Below are 19,357 nucleotides of genomic sequence, written 5' to 3' on the forward strand. Positions count from 1 at the left end.
GTTTATCATTTTTTTATTCAACAAAGTTTGTGGAGCTTCTATTATGTACAGAAACCTGTGGTGCCTTGGGAGGACGGCTATAATATACAGGAATTGCAACCCCCTCCCATGAAAGCTCCCACCCTGGTACCACTGCTGTTCTTGCCCTCAGGACATTTCATATCTGCATCAATAACTGTACTGGCACACTGTTGTAGATTTGCTTACACATTGGTGTCCTCCACTGCACTGTCATCTTTGTTTTCCAGCTCCATCAAGAGTTCCTGACAGGTAGTAGGTGCTCAATAAATGTTGGACAACTATCTTTTGAGTAGTAAGTACCATTATCTCTCATTCTTTATAACAGGGGTCAGCCAACTTTTTCAAGACGGTCATGTAGTTAAAACTTTAAGCTTGTAGACCAAGAGGCAAAATAGAAATTGTGAAATATAGCCACTTAAATTCAAAAAACATTCTTAGCCTGTTAGCCATAATTTGTTAACTCTTCTTTAGAGTCCTACAGCCAGCAGAAAATCAATCAATCAATCAACTACCATTTATAGATGATATGATCAGATGTACAGATAGGTTAAGTGACTAGATGAAGTTGCAAAGCATACATGCTTCTTCAGTTTCCTTGCATCCTAACAACTTTATTCATCCCTGTGAGCCATACCACCTGATTTTAATCACTATACTTATTGCTCTTCGAACACATGTGACTATGCAAATTACTTACCCTGTCTATGCATTAATTTGTCAGTAAAATCATGATAATGATAATTGTATTAGTTTTCTAGGGTTCCATAACAAATTTTTACAAATTAGAAGTTATTCTCTCACAGTTCTATAGACCAAAAATCTGAAATCCAGGTTGTTGATAGGGTAGTGCTTTCTCCAAAGGCTCTAGGAGGGAGTCCTTCCTTGCCTCTTCCAGCTTCTGGTGACCTCAGGAACACCTTGGCTTGGGGACGCATCACTCTAGTCTCTGCCTCCTTCCTCACTTGGCCTTCCCCTCTGCGGATCTTCTCTCCCATGTCTGTCTTTATCTCTTCTTGTAAGGATACTTGTCATTGGATTTAGGGCCCACCTAGAGAATCCAGGAGAATCTCATCTAAAGACCCCTTACTTAATTATTTCTGCAAAGACCCTTTTTCAAATAAGGCCACATTCACTGGTACTTTCTTTAAGAAGCCACCATTTGATGCACTATAATGATTAAATATATTTCAGAGAACTGATGTAAGAATTTGGTTGGTTAATGGGGCCTAGCACAGTGTCTGGCATGTTGTAAGCAATTAATAACACTCGGCATCATTTGGAAAACCATTAATTGAGCATTTTGTATGCATTCTGTCATGAATCCTGACAATAAGCTCATGAACAGGGTACCATAAGCTCCATCTTATAAGGAGCAGCTTTCAGAGCAGTGCAGTTCTGCTGCATTATGCTCCCTCCCATTGTCTTTGATGGCCTATTCCTTCATCCAAGTATTGTTCTTCCTCAAATGTAGTCACCAGGCTTCCCAGACACTGCTTTCATGGTGAGCGTTCTTAATTTCCTCTCCAGGACACTTTACCAGCCATGCTGGGGTGAGTTAAGATTCTGCCCATCTCACTTTAAAACTCCCTTGTTTGTATTGTTTCTCGCATGCAGCTAGAGAAGGGGAAGAGAGGAGAAACTTTTAAAAAGTTTAATGGCATTGCCACAGCGCTCGCGGCAATCTGAATTCTGTCATGCATTTTTCATCCAGCCTCAGGAGAGGGAGCACAGAAAACTTTCCCCTCTGTGTGAAAGTCAGATGAGCCTCATGGAGCCCTGCTCCCAGCAGCCCTTTACAGGAGAATATTGATTTCATTAAGCTCATAATGGCAGGTTTTACAACAGAGCTCTGTGGAACCTAGAGGGACCTCTCCTGAATCTCAGCACCCAGCCTGGAAAAGGTGAAATGATATTTCCTCCACCGCCTGTGAATTCTAGTGGGCTATTAAACATAAGGGCCTGAGAGATAGAGGTCCCATTGGGGAAGGTGGGAGATTTATTCTAAAACCCTAAATGTGACAGGAAAATAACACAGAAGTCCCAGGTTTAAGTCCCAGCTCTACGCCTTTTGCTATGTGTTTTCGGCCAGTTGTTTAACCTCTCTGAGCCTCGGTTATATCATTTGTGAAATGGAAATAGCCAGCATCACTGATATCACTGATAAGTTGTGAGGATTAAATGTGTTGCTGAATAAGATAATAACCTGAAACACAAATGTTGAATAATTTTGTATGCCTCTCCTATGTTTCATTTCTCTCAGTCTTTTCATATTTTCTCATCTATAAAATGAGGGAGTTAGACTTCGCACTACCTCTGAGTATCACCCATGATTTTACTGGTCTGGAAAATATAAGAACATTCTTACTTCTTAACTATTTGCCCAGAAATAAAAGCCCCAGGGCATGGATGAGGGAGGCTCACCCTGCTCTCCTCCTTCTTCCTCTGTCTTCTAGAGGCTCCAGAGTTCTCTGTTTCTTATTTCCTACCCCAACGAAGCAAGATTTCTCTTAGTGAAGCAGACATTTTCTGAGGACTTTGCCATGCCCACCTCCAATACAAAGGAAAGGAAGATAATACCATATCAAACCATCACATGTGAAGAAAATCAAATCAAATTATGAAGCACTGTTAATGTGAAAAACAGAAAATCTTGTAATAGGAAAAATCACCAAGTACTGGAACATCCTGTAAGGCTTCCTAGAGGAAGAAAAGCCAAGACTATGTAGAAATGGTAACTAATTAATTAAGCATTCATTTGCTGGGTGCTTACTATAAGGGATGTGGTGACTTAAAAAAAAGTCCCTGATATTATGGAGTTTACAGTCTGGTGGAAGAGAGTAAAAAACACAATAATAGAATAAGGTCATTTCACATAGGGATAAGAAAATCAAATACTACCATGTACCATCTAAAAGCAGCAGGTGGGGTGAGGGGAGTTACATTGCACTGGGTAGGATATTTTTCATGAGACCTAATGACCAGAAGGGTCATTCATGCAAAAACTTTAAAAAGGATGTCCCCAAAGAGAGCAGTATGTTCAAAGTTCCTGACATAAGAAGTAGCAAGTGGCAACACAGAAAGTAGGGCTGGAACAGGGAGAAAAAGAGGGAGAGTGTGCAAGGAAATATAGAAAGTTGGCATTCATTAGAGAAGGAGCCAGAAGATCCTTGATTTCTTAGCTCCCTACCGCTGCTAACTCCCCAGTCCCTTTAGAAGCTCCCCTTAATTATCTTCCCCAAAAGACAAAACTAGTGATCTACTAGATCAAGAGCACAAATAAGGTAAAAAAAGTGGTGCTTGCCTTGAACAACCTTACAATCTAGATGGGAAACCGGCTTTTAATAAAGAGGAGGAGATATAACAACCAGTGATAGCAAATAATATAACCCATTCCACATGTAACACATTTTCCAAGGCCCTAAAGTGTGTGTCCTTCTACTGAGTCATTTAAATACAACAACCATTTGGGAGGTGACTAGTGATTGTTTTGAAATTTTGCAATTAGAGAAAAAGGGGAGATGATCTGACTGGTCTGAAGTCAGGTGTCAGAATCAGGACTTGAACTTAGATCTCTTTACTGCCCCACACTAAGCATTGAGAGAGCAAGATGGCTCAGAGGTATAGCAGAGGGAGTGAGAAATATGAGCCAGAACAGGTGGAGGGTAGCTTTTCAACTGAGATTCAGCTAGACATTTATTGGGTGCCTATTGTTTGCCAGGCACTTCAAAGAGTGCTTTCATCTCTAGGTCAAAGAATTTAATCTTCCCAAAAGTTCTGGGTGCAAGAATTATTCTCCCCATCTTAGAATGTGAGAACCCTCACCTAGTACAAGAAAAGCAGAGTCTAGGTTTAGACCTTAAAAATAGCATCCTTCCCACTGCCTCTCACTGCTTTTATGAGAATAAAAGATGTGCTTCCTCTCAGAACACCTGGATGGCTTCCCAGAGCTGATAAATGTGGGATAAAGATACCATCTCTGCCTTCTGGCTCTGGGAAGATAGTGAGTGACGCCCAATCATGGTATCTTGGGGCCCCGGGTAAGGCAGGCTGTTTAACAGAAGCCCTGTTCTCCTCCCTGTCCTCTCTGTTACCTGCGGATGGAAGAAGGGAGATGGGAGAAAACAAGGGTCTCTCCTTTTGCAAACCTCAGCCAGAAGCATCTCATCACAAAACAATCCAGACTCATCAAAGGTAAGGACAAAAGACAGGTTGCATCCAACACCTCCGTCTGTTTGCTGGTTTGCTATAAAGCAAAACAGCTGCTAAAGAATGACAGGACTTATTGAAATAAATTCCAACATTTATAATCAATTATACGGCCCTGTCCAAAAACCATGGCTTGATTTAAGAATAATTTCAACAGTAGCCAAAGAAGCAGGTTTCCAGCTCCCTCTCATTTCTTCCTACCAGAACTTTCCCACGTCTTTCCATCTCTCAGTCAAAACAAAAATGATCCCTCAGAAAGGATATGATTTTTTCCTTCTTCTTCTTTTTTAAATGTTCCCCCAAATCCAGCAGATGATACAGTTATTGTTTGACCTTCAGGCATGTGGTCAAGCAGTTGAATTTGCTCCAAAGGCCTTTCCTGACAGAAGGTCTTAAAATAAAGCCCTTAGGTTTTTCTCTGCACAGGCCTCCTGTCATCCCTGCCAAGAGGCTTAGTGGATGGAGTAAGGACATGCATCTGAACAGAAGGAGACCCTGGCCTGACTCCGTGCCTCTTGCCTTCCGGTCCCTCCAGACTTGAAATGCCTGTGTATTTCATTATTTTTTTAATTTTATTTTACTGTGAGAACAACACAACATGAGATCTACCCTCTTAACACATTTTTAAGTGAATATTATTGTTGACTAGTAGTACCGTGTTGTACAGCAGGTGTCTAGAACTTATGCATTTGTTCAACTGAAGCTTCCTATCCATTGATTAGCAATGCTTCATTTCCTCCTCCCCCGGACCCTAGCAACCACCATAGCATTCTCTGAGTCTATGAATTTGACTATTTTAGATTCATCATATAAGTGGAATTATGCAGTGTTTGCCCTTCTGTGACTGGCTTATTTCACTTAACATGCTGTCCTCAAAGCTTACCCATGCTGTCATATATTGCCAAATTTCTCCTCTTTTCATGGCTGAATAGCATTCCATTATACATATATATCACATTTTCCTAATCTGTTCATTCATCAATGGACACTTAGGTTGCTTCTGTAGACACATATCTCAGCACTATCACTGTCTTTCTCTAGGGGGTCACTGCTCCTAGGATGAGCCCAAGGTCTTCCCACCTAGAAACCTTTCAGAACCCTATAAGCATAAACACTATGGAGAGAGGAAAAACACTTAAAAGAAAAACCTTAATATTTTTTCTTTAAAATAATCTAAATCAAATCAAAGTCAATGGGACAAGATATAGATAACCATAATGGTCATAAAAATGAACATTAAATTGAGTACTTATTAAGTTCTAGGCACTGCAATACGCAAATTGCATAGATTATCTCATTTTATCCTCCCCAAAATGTTGGATTTAAGATCCTTCATGGTCTGGTCTGCTCCACTCTCTTCCATCTCACCTTTATTATTCCCCACAATCCAAACTACAAAATCTTAGCCACATGGGTCTTTTATCCTGCATATTCCAAGCTTATTCCCACCTCCCACTTCTTACACACCTAGTTTCCTCTTTCTGGAATTTTCCACCCCACCACCAACATCTTCATCAGGATCCCTTTTCTCACACTCTCATCCCTGTGATTTCAGTATAACTTTGGTTCTCCAGGACTACATACTCTTACTGTCTTCATTATGGTTTATCTGTATTTATTTATAATACGGTGTCTGGCAGAAGTAACATATGCTTGAGTGTGGTTGGTATGGTAATATGGGTGTAATAATCTATGGTTTTGATTTGAACATTTCACCTAAAATGTCATATGATATGCTTGAGTGTGATATTGTTATGTTACAGTGTTACATGTTTATAATTTTGTAATAAAAGATTTTGTCATGAAAAGGGGGTGTTATTTGTGCTGGGCCCTGTATACTATAATTTTGCAGAGGTTTTTTGGGGGGTTTTACTTTGCATATGAGATGTTTATTTTCTTATTTGCTGCTTTTCTGGTATGTGGGCGTGTGTGTTTTGTCTGGTTCTCCTACTAAATAAGCAATTCCAGAGCAGGGACTGCATTTGATTTCTTTATGACTATGTAGGTTCAAATCCTGCCTATTTCATATCCTAAATACATGATCTTGGGCCCCTATTACCTCTTCCATAAAATGCAATAATAATAGCACCTACTTCAGGGGTCTGTGTAAAGATTAAATGAATTCTCAAGTGAAAATTTGGTGCAGAGTAAGTGCTTTATAAGTGTTTATCATTATTGTTGCTGCATTTATGACTATTTCTTCTTTATCCCAGCCCCTGGCCTTGTATCTGGCACATAGCAGTTACTCAGTAAATGTCTGTTGCATGAATTCTATTATTTTGTACATATTATTTATACTGGAAATTGCAGTAAAATATAACTTTCTTAAGTGGCATTAGTGTCAATGATAAAAATGACCATTGCAAACTAATATAACCACAGAATAATTGCTTCTCAGGGAGTTGGCTTCAATGAATAGATAAGAATGACCTGTAATTCCCTTGTCTTTCTCCTTTTGTATGGGAAAGAATGAATCCCAGGTGCTTCAGAATAATTTGTTCTCTTAAATAGTGTAAACATCATGGGGACCATCTGTGTGCATTATTGATTTTCCCATTTAGTCCATTCTTTTTAGACAGTGCACAGAAGACTTGAGCTGAAAAATCCCTAACTCCCAAAGTAAAGGAATCTAAGTGAATATGGCCTTATCACACTCTTTCTGGGCCTACATTAGCCAGCCCTGCTGACCAGCTTCAGAGATGGCTTTGTGGTTCGCCAGATGGAAGATGCTTTCTTATCTGAGTGACAAATTTGACAAGAAAGTGACAGTCTCTCACAGAGTATACTTCTAATGTCTCATTCCTAGATATAAATCCAGTCTTCATGATTTACTAGCTATTTAATCTTTGGTGAATTACTGAGTCCCTCTGTGCCCTCAGTTTTCTCATCTAAATAAAGGGAATAATCATGGTTCTACCTTATAGGGTGGGTATGTATGCATGGAACATTCACTTTTATCATTTCTAAAACAAATAAATTTAATAACTACATTATCTACTGGGACAGGTAGAAAAAACAGAAGGCTTCTCAAAAAATTCTAACTACTGCACTAACACATACTTACTAGATATATGTCTTTGGGCAAGTTATTCAGCATTGCTAAATAGGATAATTCATTTCCCAGTGATATCTACTGGGAAGGGTTGTCAGGAGAATTAAATAAAACAACATACATAAGCTCTGACTGATGCAGATCAGCAGATTGAGCTCGGGCCTGTGAAACAAAGGGTCACTGGTTTGATTCCCAGTCCCAGCACATGCCTGGGTTGCAGGCCAGGTGCCCAGTAGGGGGCACATGAGAAGCAACCACACAATGATGTTTCTCTCCCTCTCTTTCTCTCTCCCTTCACTTCTCTCTAAAAATCTATTTAAATTAAAAAAATATATATATATATAAAAGTACATGGCTAAGTCACACTAATTGGGAGTGATAAACAGTCATAAGAGGAAGTTATGTGACATGAATGGATGCACGTCCAAGCTTTTATCCCATTTCTGCCCCTGTAGTGGGGTTAAGAGGAAGCCAGACTTTCTGAGGTTGGTGAAGAGCAGTGGGAAGGCTGCACAGAGTTTGGAGAGTGTGAGAAGCCCATGGGAAAAGGTAAAGGGTGCAGTTTAACTGGAGCACAGTAGCTGGGATTGGTGGGAGAAAATACTGCCAAGGAAGATCAAGGATGGTACTTATGGATACTTGCTGAGGAGGCCACCACAGGTGAGGAAATGGAGGTACAGGCAGGCTAAGGATCCCATGGCCACACATATTGCAAAAGTCAGAACCTACATCACTGCTTCCATTATGGAGCTTCAGCCATACTGCCTTTTTTCTGTGTCTGTAGAGCATCACTTTTACTCCTACCACATGGCCTTTGCACATGCTGTCTCCACCACCTAGAACACTTCTCCACATCTTGCACACACTTCACTTAAACTTTGTCAACTCTGGCACCACCTCCTCAAGGATGTGAGCTCCCAACCAAATCCAGTCTCTTATTACACATACTCAAAGCCACAGCCCCCTTATGATAGCACTCCTCATAGATACAACTTTATTTATATTTATCTGTGTGATTATCTCATATAATATGTCTCCACCACCAGGTTGTATGCTCTTGGAGGCTTGAACCCTGCTAGTTCTCAGCATAGTACCTGGCCCATAAAATGGGTATTTAATACCCATTTAAGATATGTATTTAATACATATGTAAAGAATGAGCACATAAAGAAATGAGTGAATGAATGAATGGTTACAGCACCTATGCAGGTGATTAGGAGAAAGAAACCAGAAATTAGGACAATGGACCCACCATCAAGATCTTCCGTCTCTGCCAGTGCTCAGCACATGTGCTGGAGACAACACGGGTTGATTCCTGAAACTCTAGAAGATTGTGCTGGACAACACCAGGGCATGAAGGAAATGTTTCACACCTTCCTCCTCTGGGAAAAGAGATTTGGTAGGGTGGAGGGCAAGGGAAAGGGGGAGTCACAAACAATTTCTTCTTTAATTAGAGTGCTGTCGGCTTTAGTTAGCCTGGGTGTTTGTTCCCTTGTGTGTGTCAGGAAATTTGGAACTGACCCCAAGCTTGTGAAATAATTAGTACAATAGTGCCGATCTAGCCACTTCTGAAAAGAGTAATTTACTCCCAGCGTAGCCTCCTGGCAGAGCCCCTCATTAATCAAACCAGGCTGCGTACATCAGAGCAGGTCCCCTTTTCACCATGGCATCCATCATGCAGCCGTTAGAAGCCACAGAAGCCTGAGCCAATATACTGCCTTTGTTGGGCTGAGCCTACCTCCCATCGTCACCAGCTGCCCGGAGCAAAGGGGAGCACTGCAGCCAACACTGGGGTAGAAGGGCAGCAGCCCTGCCCCTCTGGGTTTATGGAAACTTCACCTGTACACAGCTCAAAGATGATTATCGGTCTTTACCATCTCCTCAGTGAGATGTCCTCTTTGGGTGCCAGAAACAAAGAACCTACCTGGCTTTATTGATCACTCTTTATCACATTCCCTCCTACTGCCTGTGTCTTCTAGAAATTATCTTTTCCATTTGTTTTTTTACTCCTGATTTTCTGTCTGTATCTGCAAAGGGCATAATCATTAAGAGAAGAACTTTACCATAGTCACTATTTTAGCTCCTGAGCCTAGTACAGTGTGGGACATGAAGAAAGAGTTTAATAAATTGTTTTTGAATGAATGAATGGGTGTCTCAGATCTCCTAGCACTCTTTCCATCCCAAGAATAGCCACAGCCCTCTCTATAAAATATTGTTTGCCCTCATAACAACCTACCTTGTTAGTGGATTTATTTGTTTATCTTTCTCACTTTCTCTATTTAATTGGTAATTTCTGGTATTAGTTATCTATTGCTATGTAACAAGTTATGCTAACCATGGAGGTGTTAAATCATAGACATTTGTTATCTCAGAGGTTCTGTGGGTCAGGAATCTGGGTATGACTCCACTGGGTGCTGTTTTAAAATCCCTGGTAAGACTGCAAAGTGTCAGCCAGGGCTGGGGCCTCATCTGATAGCTCATCTGGTGAATGATCTGCTTCCAAACTCACTCTGGGGTTGTTGTCAGCACTCCATTCCTGGGGAGCTATTGGATCAAGAGCCTCAGTTCCTTGCCACATGCACCCCTCTAACTGGCATAATGCTTCAACAAAGCATGCAAACTAGAGGGCACTAGAAAGGGCCCTCTAGCCAAACAGAAGTTAAAATTTATCATAACCTTAGGGAAGTGACACCCCCTCAACATTGCCACATTTTACTGGTTAAAAGCAAGTGATTGACTAGAATTAGTGGGGGTGATCACTTTGTAAGGAATAAAAATGCTGAGTTACTATATCGTACACCTGAAACTAGTATAACCCACATAATATCGTACACCAACCATACTTAAATAAAAAAATAAAGACACTGAAATAGAGAACAGGGGGACAGTGACCAGAGGGGAAAGGGGAGGGAATTTCAGGGGAAAAAGAGGAAGGATTTACAGGAACTAGTATAAAGGACACATGGACAACAACTAAGGGGGGTGGAAATGGGAGGGAGGAAGGGAGTACTGGGGGGGTGGGCTGGGATGGGAGTAAAAGACAAAAAACTGTACTCGAACAATAATTAAATAAAATTAAAAATCAAAAAATAAAATAAACTTAAAAAAGAAAAGAAAGTACACAGAAATGAAGAAAATGTGTCACACTTATACCAGATTAATGATGTTCAGTTATGTTGCTAATGTGGGCAACTTTAATTTTTTTATTGTATTCATTTTTTAGAGAAAGAAGAAGGGAGGGAAAAAGAGAGGGAGCAATCAATTGCTTGGTTGCCTCTCTCATGCCCCCAGTTGGGGACCTGGCCTCCAACCCAGGCATGTGCCCTGACCAGGAATCGAACTGGAGATCTTTCAGTTAGCAGGCTGGTGCTCAACCTACTGAGCCATACCAGCTAGGGTACAACTTTAATTTTGTTTAACACTATTTGCCAAAATAAACTTTATTCCCTATAACTTAAAATGTGTATATATATAAAAAACAGTTTATTATGTACAGTTACTTCTATTGCACTGGCTGCAATAAAGTTGATGTTGAAATTTAAAAAGAAATTAAATAAAAAAATGGTAAAAGCTAGTAACCCAAGAGGAGATTACACAAGACCACAACCACCAGGAGGCAAGGATCATTGGGGTCATCCTAGAGTTTGCGTACCACAAAATAATAAAAATATATGCACACAAATGTTCATTACTTGCTGTTTATAACGGACCCGTGTTGGAAATAATCTAAGTGTCTCTCAATAAGGAAATAGTTGAAGGTAAATTGTAGAACTTCCATTATAATAAAATGTCATCCTTTGAAGTGAAAAGGAGGCGATAAATGAGAACTGCACTTTGATCTAAATTATATAAGCATTTAAACATAGAAAACTAAAATAAATATAAACTTAAGAGTGAGATATCCCCAATCTAGGCATTATAAACATGCATATTTTTTTCTTAGAATATTTATCAAAATGTTAGAACCAGTGGGGTTCCATCGAGAAGAGGTTTGAGCCCCTTGCCCCAACTGGAAACACCTCTTACCATTAAGTTCACACAATTCCTCCACTTTTGATTGTGTTAACAGCCCAATTGGGATTTAGAATGTATTCATTGTGACCTTAGTTCACTGTTGGTGGGATTGCAGACTGGTACAACCATTATGGAAAACAGTATGGAATTTTCTCAGAAAAATAAAAATTGACCTGCCTTTTGATCCAGCAATTCCACTGCTAGGATTATATCCTAAGAACCCCAAAACATCAATTTCAAAGAACCTATGCACCACAGTGTTCATAGCAGCACGATTTACAATAGCCAAGAGCTGGAAGCAACCTAGGTGCCTGTCAGTAAATGAACAGATCAAAAAATTGTGGTACATATACACAATGGAATTCTATGCAGCAGAGAGAAAGGAGGAACTACTACCCTTTGCAACAACATGGATGGAACTGGAAAGCATTATTCTGAGTGAAATAAGCCAGGGGTTGAAAGACAAATACCATATGATCTCACCTTTAACAGGAAGCTAAACAACAAAACAGACAAGCAAGCAAAATAAAAACAAATACACTGAAATAGAGAAAAGGGGGACAGTGACCAGAGGGGAGAGGAGAGGGAATTTAAGGGGAAAAATGGGAGGGATTTAGAGGAACAAGTATAAAGGACACAGGGACAATAACTAAGGGGGGTGGAAATGCAAGGGAGGTGGGGTGCATGGGGGAGGGGTGGGGTGGGATGGGAGAAATAAACAGAAAACTGTACTTGAAAAATAACTAAATAAAATTAATTTTTTAAAAAATTTTTAAAAAGGAAAAAAATACATTTTAGAAATTTTATCAAAATAAAAGAAGAATGTATTCATTGCTATCTATTCTTATTGTTTAATTGGTCAAATAAAATGAGAAGTTCATAAATTACATAGATTTAACAGTGACATAATTCCACTTGTTTTTTTTTCAGATTTTATTTATTTATTTTTAGAAGAGGAGAAGGGAGGGAGAAAGAGAGAGAGAGAAACAGCAGAGTGTGGTTACCTCTCATGTGCCTCCCACTGGGGACCTGGCCTGCAACCCAGGCATGTACCCCAACTGGGAATCCATCCAGCAACACTTTAATTCACAGGCTGGGGAACAATCCACTGAACCTCACCAGCAAGAGCTCCATTTGGTTTTTGATTGGATGATTGTTTTTTCTTTGTTGCATTCTAGCTTCTTCCAAGAATCAGTTTAATTTTGTCCTCCTATGCCCTCTCCTTCGGCTTTCAATGTCCTTCCAAGATAACCAGGTGCTTGGTGACCACAACTGTGACTTATTTATTCTTTTATCTTCCTGCAGTCTAGCACAGAGTTTGGCACAAGGTGATGAGAGAAGTTGGAACCTGCTTGGTTTCCATCATATTGAAACTTCACCCTGTGAATTTTTAACTCCATTTTTCCATAACCAAGTTATAACTGAAGTTTACATTTTTTTAATCAAGAACTCAGTAGATGCCTACCATGACAATGTATTTTTTATTTTTTTAATTAAATGAGGATGTAACAGTATCTGTCTCAAATGGGAAAAGGAAGGATAGTACACAAATTAATAATCATCTATTGTTTATTGTGTCTTATATGATGTATTTATGCACTTCCTCTCATTTAATCCTCTCAAAGTCCCCAAGATACAACTATTGAAATACCCCCACTTTAAGAGTAATTAAGAGGATGCCAAAACACTCAAAATCAAGGTTGGCTCTGGGAAATATGAGAATTATGACTGTCATACCCAAGGGACCTATTGAATTCAATGGGGAAACTCAGAGTTCAGTTTTATTTTCAGTTGTGGATCCAAGAGAGAAGTTTTGCATCTTTTATAATTATGATCTGTCTTGGTGATATTGGACAAGTTATTTTAACCAAGAGGTTAACAAGACTACCTTCCTTAATCACATTTTTCTTTAAGGATACTGAAAATAAATGGTAATCCTCTCCTGAAGTAGAAAGAGGGAGAGAGCTAAAGGAGGAAAGAAAAATAGAAAGGGAGAAAGAAAAAGAAAAGAACAGAAAAAAGGGCCCTGACTGGTGTGGCTCAGCTGGTTGGGCATTATCTCACAAAGCAAAAGGTCACCAGTTTGATTCCCCATCAGAGCATAAGCCTAGGATGCAGGCCTAGTCCCAGGTGGGGGGCACATACAAGAGGCAACTGATTGATGTTTCTTTCATGTCAATGTTTCTCTTTCTCTCTTTCTTCCTCCTTTCCCCTCTCTCTAAAAGTAAATATGGAAAAGTGAAGTTCAGAGTGATTAAGCAACTTACCCAAGGATAATCAGATGAAAAGGACAGAACATGAACTTTATTTCAGTCCCCAAGGCCCAAGTCATCATGTTAGCATCACTTTAATGGTGAGAGAAATAATTGCATTTTATGAAAAGAAAATCTGTTTTATGACTGAAATGCTACCTTCAATATTAAGTTCACCTTAAATAAGCCAGTTGGTGGAAGACATATACCATATGACCTCATTTATAATTGAAATCTAATAAACAAAATAAACTAATGAGAAAAATAGAACCAGGGACATAGAAACATGGAAAAGACTGATGGCTGTAGAAGGGAAGGTTGCAAAGGTGGTGGGGATGGGGGAAGGAAGCGGAAGAGACTAGTCAAAGAACACATATGAATGACCCATGGATATGGACAACAGGGTAGGAAATGACTGTGGTAGTGGGGCATGGACTGGGTGGAGGGGGCCAAAAGGGGAAAAGTGGGACAACTATAATAGAATAAACAATACAAATAAAATGTATCATTTTAAAAATGAACAAAAGAATAAAAGATTACATCCAGATATTTATCATCAAAGTTAAACATCCCTTAAATTAAAAGATAACTTAAAATTTTTTTAATATATTAAGTTCACCTTAGATGTGTTAAGACTAGGATTTCTCACCCTAGGCATTATTGATATTTGGGGCTGGATAATTCTCTATGGTGGAGGGCTATCCTGTGGATTGTAGGAAATTAAGTATCATCCAAGCCTCTACTCACTAGATGCCAGTAACACACTCTCCCCCAGCTGTGACAAACAAAATTGTCTTCAGACATTGTCAAATGTCCCTGGGGTTGGGTGAGGTGAGGGGCAAAATCACTCCCAGCTGAGAACCACTGGCTTAAAAAGAAGAAAAATGGTTTCTGTACAGTTGAGCATAAGTGAATTTAAAAGTCTAGGGGCTTCTAGTCAACATGCTGATGTAGGCAGACATTGCTTGCCTCGTCACACAACTGCATCAAAATTACAACTAAAATATAGAATAACCATTACTCAAGAATATCAGAAATCGAGTTGAATGGAGATCTGACAACCACAGAATTGAAGAAGCCACATCTATCCAGTTCCTTCTGCTTCCTTCCACCATCCCCACCACCTCTGCAACCTTCCCTCCTACAGCCATCAGTCTTTTCCACGTTTCTATGTCTCTGGTTCTGTTTTTCTCATTAGTTTATTTTGTTCATTAGATTCCAGGAGGGGTGTGGACATGACATGGGCTGGCCCCACACCCATGTTGACAAAAATACAGGAGGGATATGTCTGGAGTGAGGAATCCCAGACCCATACCAGGCTACCCAGCCCAGGGTGCCACTGCAGGAAGATAAGTCCCCATGACTTCTGGCTGAAGAAACCAGTAGCAACTGAGTTGGTGGAGGAGGCTGCTAGAGCCCTAAGAAGTTCCTCTTGGGGAACCCACACATGGACTCACCTACTCAGACTCACTGCCTCTGAGCTCCAGCACTGGGGTGGCAGCTTGAAGGGCACCAGTGGTATACGTGAAGAGACTGAAGTGTCTGGTATCAGGGTGAGCAAAGGCCATTGTCCCTTTGCTGAGCGGTTCTCCCAACAGAGCTGGCAGGCTAGTGCCATATGTGAGACTCCATCAACTTGGCTAACACTGTGTGACCCACCTTGAAGATCCACAGAGGCTCTACCTCACCCAACTTACAAGCCCACTGTAGCTGCTTTTCCACAAAAATAGCTTGTCTTGACTCCTAAATTCTATCAAACAAGCAACAGCTGGCTTCAGTGAGCCTAGCAGCAGCCAGATTAGTCACAGCTTGGCTTCACCTGGGAATCCCCAAGCCCAGCACAAGTAGCAGCCATCTCAAATTGCTTCACAGCTCAGGCAGAGTGCCCTGAGTGAAACGGGGATGGGGGTGGGGGGGCGGCTGACCTTGACCTGTACCACCCCGGAAACCACAGGGCCAATGAACCCAGTAGAGAGCTATAGACTACATCAGAGCACCACCACCCTGCCCCTCCACAGCTGATCCTCCATGAAGGGTGGAGATTGGAGTTCAGTGGTCACAGCCAGTACTTGCAGCTGACTGGTCTGGGCAAATCCCTCCCTTTGATGTGTCAACAGCAACCAAGGCTCAACTATAAGAGTAGGGTGTACTCAGCCCACACAAAGGGTGTACCTCAAGTACCAAGCTTGGGTGATAGGAGAGGCTGTGCCACTGGACCCTACAGGACACCTATGTTGGGCCACACTATCAAGACATGGGGTCAAAGCAGCTGTACCTAATACATAGAAACAAACATATGGAGGCTGCCAAAATGAGGAGACAAAGAAACATGGCTCGAATTGGAAGAACAGATCAAAACTCTGGAAAAAGAGCTAACGGAAATGGCAATAAACAATTTATCAGATGCATAGTTCAAAACACTGTCTATAAGGATGTTCAAGGAACTTAGTGAGGACCTCAGCCACATAAAAATGACCCAATCAGAAATAAAGAATACACTAATTGAAATAAAGAACAATGTACAGGGAAACAACAGTGGAATAGATGAAACACAGAATCAAATCAATGATTTGGAACAACAAGAAGGAAAAAAAATCCAAAAAAAAGAAGATAGTATGAACAGCCTCTGAGACAACTTTAAGAGGTCCAACAATTGCCTCAGGGGTGCCAGAAGGAGAAGAGAAAGAGCAAGAAATTGGAAATCTATATAAAAGAATAGTGAAAGAAAATTTCCTTAATTTAATGAAGGAAATGGTCATGCAAGTCCAGTAAGTACAGAGTGTCCCAAACAAGATGAATGCACAGAGGCCCACTCCAAGACACATCATTATTAAAAGGACAAAGGTTAAATATAAACAGAGATTCTTAAAAGCAAGAGAAAAGATGTTAGTTACAGAGGGTTGCCAAATGGGAGTGGAGAGGGAGAGAATGAGTGAAGAAGTAAGGGGATTAAGAAGTACAAATAGGTAGTTACAGAATAGCCACAGGGATGTAAAGTACAGTATAGAAAAAAAGAGTAGCCAAAGAACTTATATGCATGACCCATGGACATGAAAAATAGTGAGAGAATTGCCCAAGGGAGTAGGAGGTGCTAGGTGAAGGGGGAAAAACAGGGGAAAATTAGAACAACTGTAATAGTACATGAGCCTCTCTGGTCACCTATAGATTCCAGATACACCCTGCATGTGCTCATGCCTGGGTCTTCATTTATCTATATTGAAATGCAAACCCATTGATAAAGGTTGGAGAGTTAGTGATAATCAGTGATGGCTGGAGGGAAGATGGCCTTGTTACATATGTCAAGGTGATGGGATAATACTATTTAACATGTATAGATTTCTTATAAAGTACAAGGTACTGTTATTTACATTTATTATCCCTTCTAATCATTTTATCATCAATAAAATATAACTTTTAAAAATTGAGCAAAACTTAAATAAACATAATTGACTATACCAGAATATTTATAGAGTATTTAGATAAAGCTCTGGGCTATAACTTAATAATTGGTCTAGTTTTAGCTAAAGAGGAGAACTCTAATTTGGGCCAACATTATCTAGTGTTCATCATTATTTTTATAAATACCCAGAATGGAAGGGAATTCAGGATGACATAGACACTGAAGTCAGGTTTGAATCTCAGCCCAGCTACTTGGTAGTTTGTGACCTTGAGAAAATCACATTAACTTTTGTAATTAACTCTTTAAATAAGGAGCCTGAGCTCCCTCATCTAAAATGGAAATAATGGTGCCTGTCAGAATCTGTGGTATAAGTGTCTTTTCAACAAGACCATATGTGGCAAGTGCTTCACTTAGTAAGTTCTCAATAAATGTTATCGTGCCCTCTATCTCATTTCCTTTCTACTCCATCCTTGGACTGTGAAATAGATTCTTGACTCTCACTTGGTAGCAGTGCACTTACATTTAATGAATAGTCCACCAATAGAATAACTTAACTCTGCTGACAGCTACAGCATGGCAGCCTAGTAACTATCAGTGGGTGCTCCATCCAATGTGTTGACCAATTTGCTGAATGTTGTAAGCCTATTTGATGGTGCATTGTTTGTTTACCTCGTAATTGGCACTTGGCACACATGCATTCATTTAACCATCACAACAACCCAGTGATGAAGGTACAATTGCTATTCCCATTTTATAAATTAGGAAACCAGGGTTTAAGGAACTCGAATAATTTATTCAAGACCATAAGGATAGCAAAAATGGTGCCTGGCACACAAAAGGCAATCAAAATACTGGTGAAGCAAGGCAGAGAATTATACACAGGCAGTTCAACTCCAGAGCCCACACTCATAATCATTTTGCTACACTGCCCCCTGCTCAGTAAGAAATCCCCCAAGGGATTTGTTATATTGTCATCTTTTGAGTACCTGGGTGTTATTCTTATTAAAGTAGCTATTTCTTTACAGCCACAGAAGTCTTCCCTCAAGGTGGCCCTTGCCCTGTCTTTATCATTGTTGATTAACTATCTATGGTCATCTCTTCAATGAAAAAATCCTTTATTGTTATCCAGGATGTACTGATAACAGCCCTGGTGTTTCCTGAGTTTTATTGTCTCTCCTCCTTCCTTTTCACTGTACAATCTAATTGTCTGTTTCCCAAAACCTTTTTAGAAACTCACCTTTCTAGAAAGCACTATCAGAGACACTGTCAATCAATAGGAGACACAACAGATTTTGAAAGATGGTAGAAAAGACGTCCAGGATTCAAGGTGGGGTGTACAGTCAAGGGCTGAATCATCCCAAGTTAAAGAGGGAAAAACACCTGTGTGGTCACCCCATTCCCTCTCCTTTGGAATTCCTCTCTCTATTTCTATGCTGGCCAATTAACATCTGCATATTACCAGGTAAATAAAACTTTGATGGAAGCAGAGCTACCCAATTAAGGGCTCCAGGTGAAAAGAAGGTGATAAAATGCTTCATTTCAGCAGGAGTGTCTTTATGGAAATGCCAAAATTTGTTCACTAGTTGCATGCAAATGAGATGTGTAGGCACCATAATTACATCACCTGGCCATTTTGCTTCAGTGCAGAAGCTGATGGGTCTTTGGTCTGTGGACACTTTGAGGAAGGGATCTCCTTTAGTCCCAAAACCAAGAGGGTGTGACACCAGCAGGGTAAGCTTAGCTTAGCCTCAGAGCCTGCAAACTGTTCATTATAAACCCCAAACTGTCACATCGCTCCCCTAATGAGGGTGTACATCTTTGGCAGCCTTAGGACAGTAGTAACTTATTTCATGACACATTCTGGGAGTTTTATGTGACTGCTCCATTAAAAAAAAAAAGCGCTGTTTCCATAGTAATGAAGGGTCTTTTGGACAGCCCTGTTGTGACAATTAGAGTCCCTGCGTTCTTCTGGGAACTGTTCTTTTTCTTTTCTGGAAGCTCTTAAATTGTCCCCCAAGCACTCCCCTCTGACTTCATTTCAGAGAGGACCAAATGGCATGTTCCCAGGTTTGCCATGCTGATGATTAAGCTTAGTAATTCTCAAAAGTGCTCAGGGCATCTATTACAGACCCTGGCAAACCTAAGATGAGGCTCATCTTTCCTGTTAGATTAGGAAAGAAAAGGCCTTGCAAGCAATAACACCTTACAATGACTGGTGATATCTGATCATGTCAATCTATGGTCAATCTAGAGTTGATCTGTGGTGGAAATGGGATGAGCTGGAAGAGCTCAGCTCTACTGCCACCAACTCTAAGGAAATAGTAAAGACTTCAAAGCCTTGTTTTTGTAATCATACTGACACTGGGTTTGATATGACCTACTGGAGCTGACCTCACTTGGTTGTTAAAATGA

The sequence above is a fragment of the Artibeus jamaicensis genome, unplaced genomic scaffold, assembly GCF_021234435.1.
Source record: "Artibeus jamaicensis isolate MK-2021 breed Jamaican fruit bat unplaced genomic scaffold, CSHL_Jam_final contig_700, whole genome shotgun sequence".
Classification (NCBI taxonomy): Eukaryota; Metazoa; Chordata; class Mammalia; order Chiroptera; family Phyllostomidae; genus Artibeus; species Artibeus jamaicensis.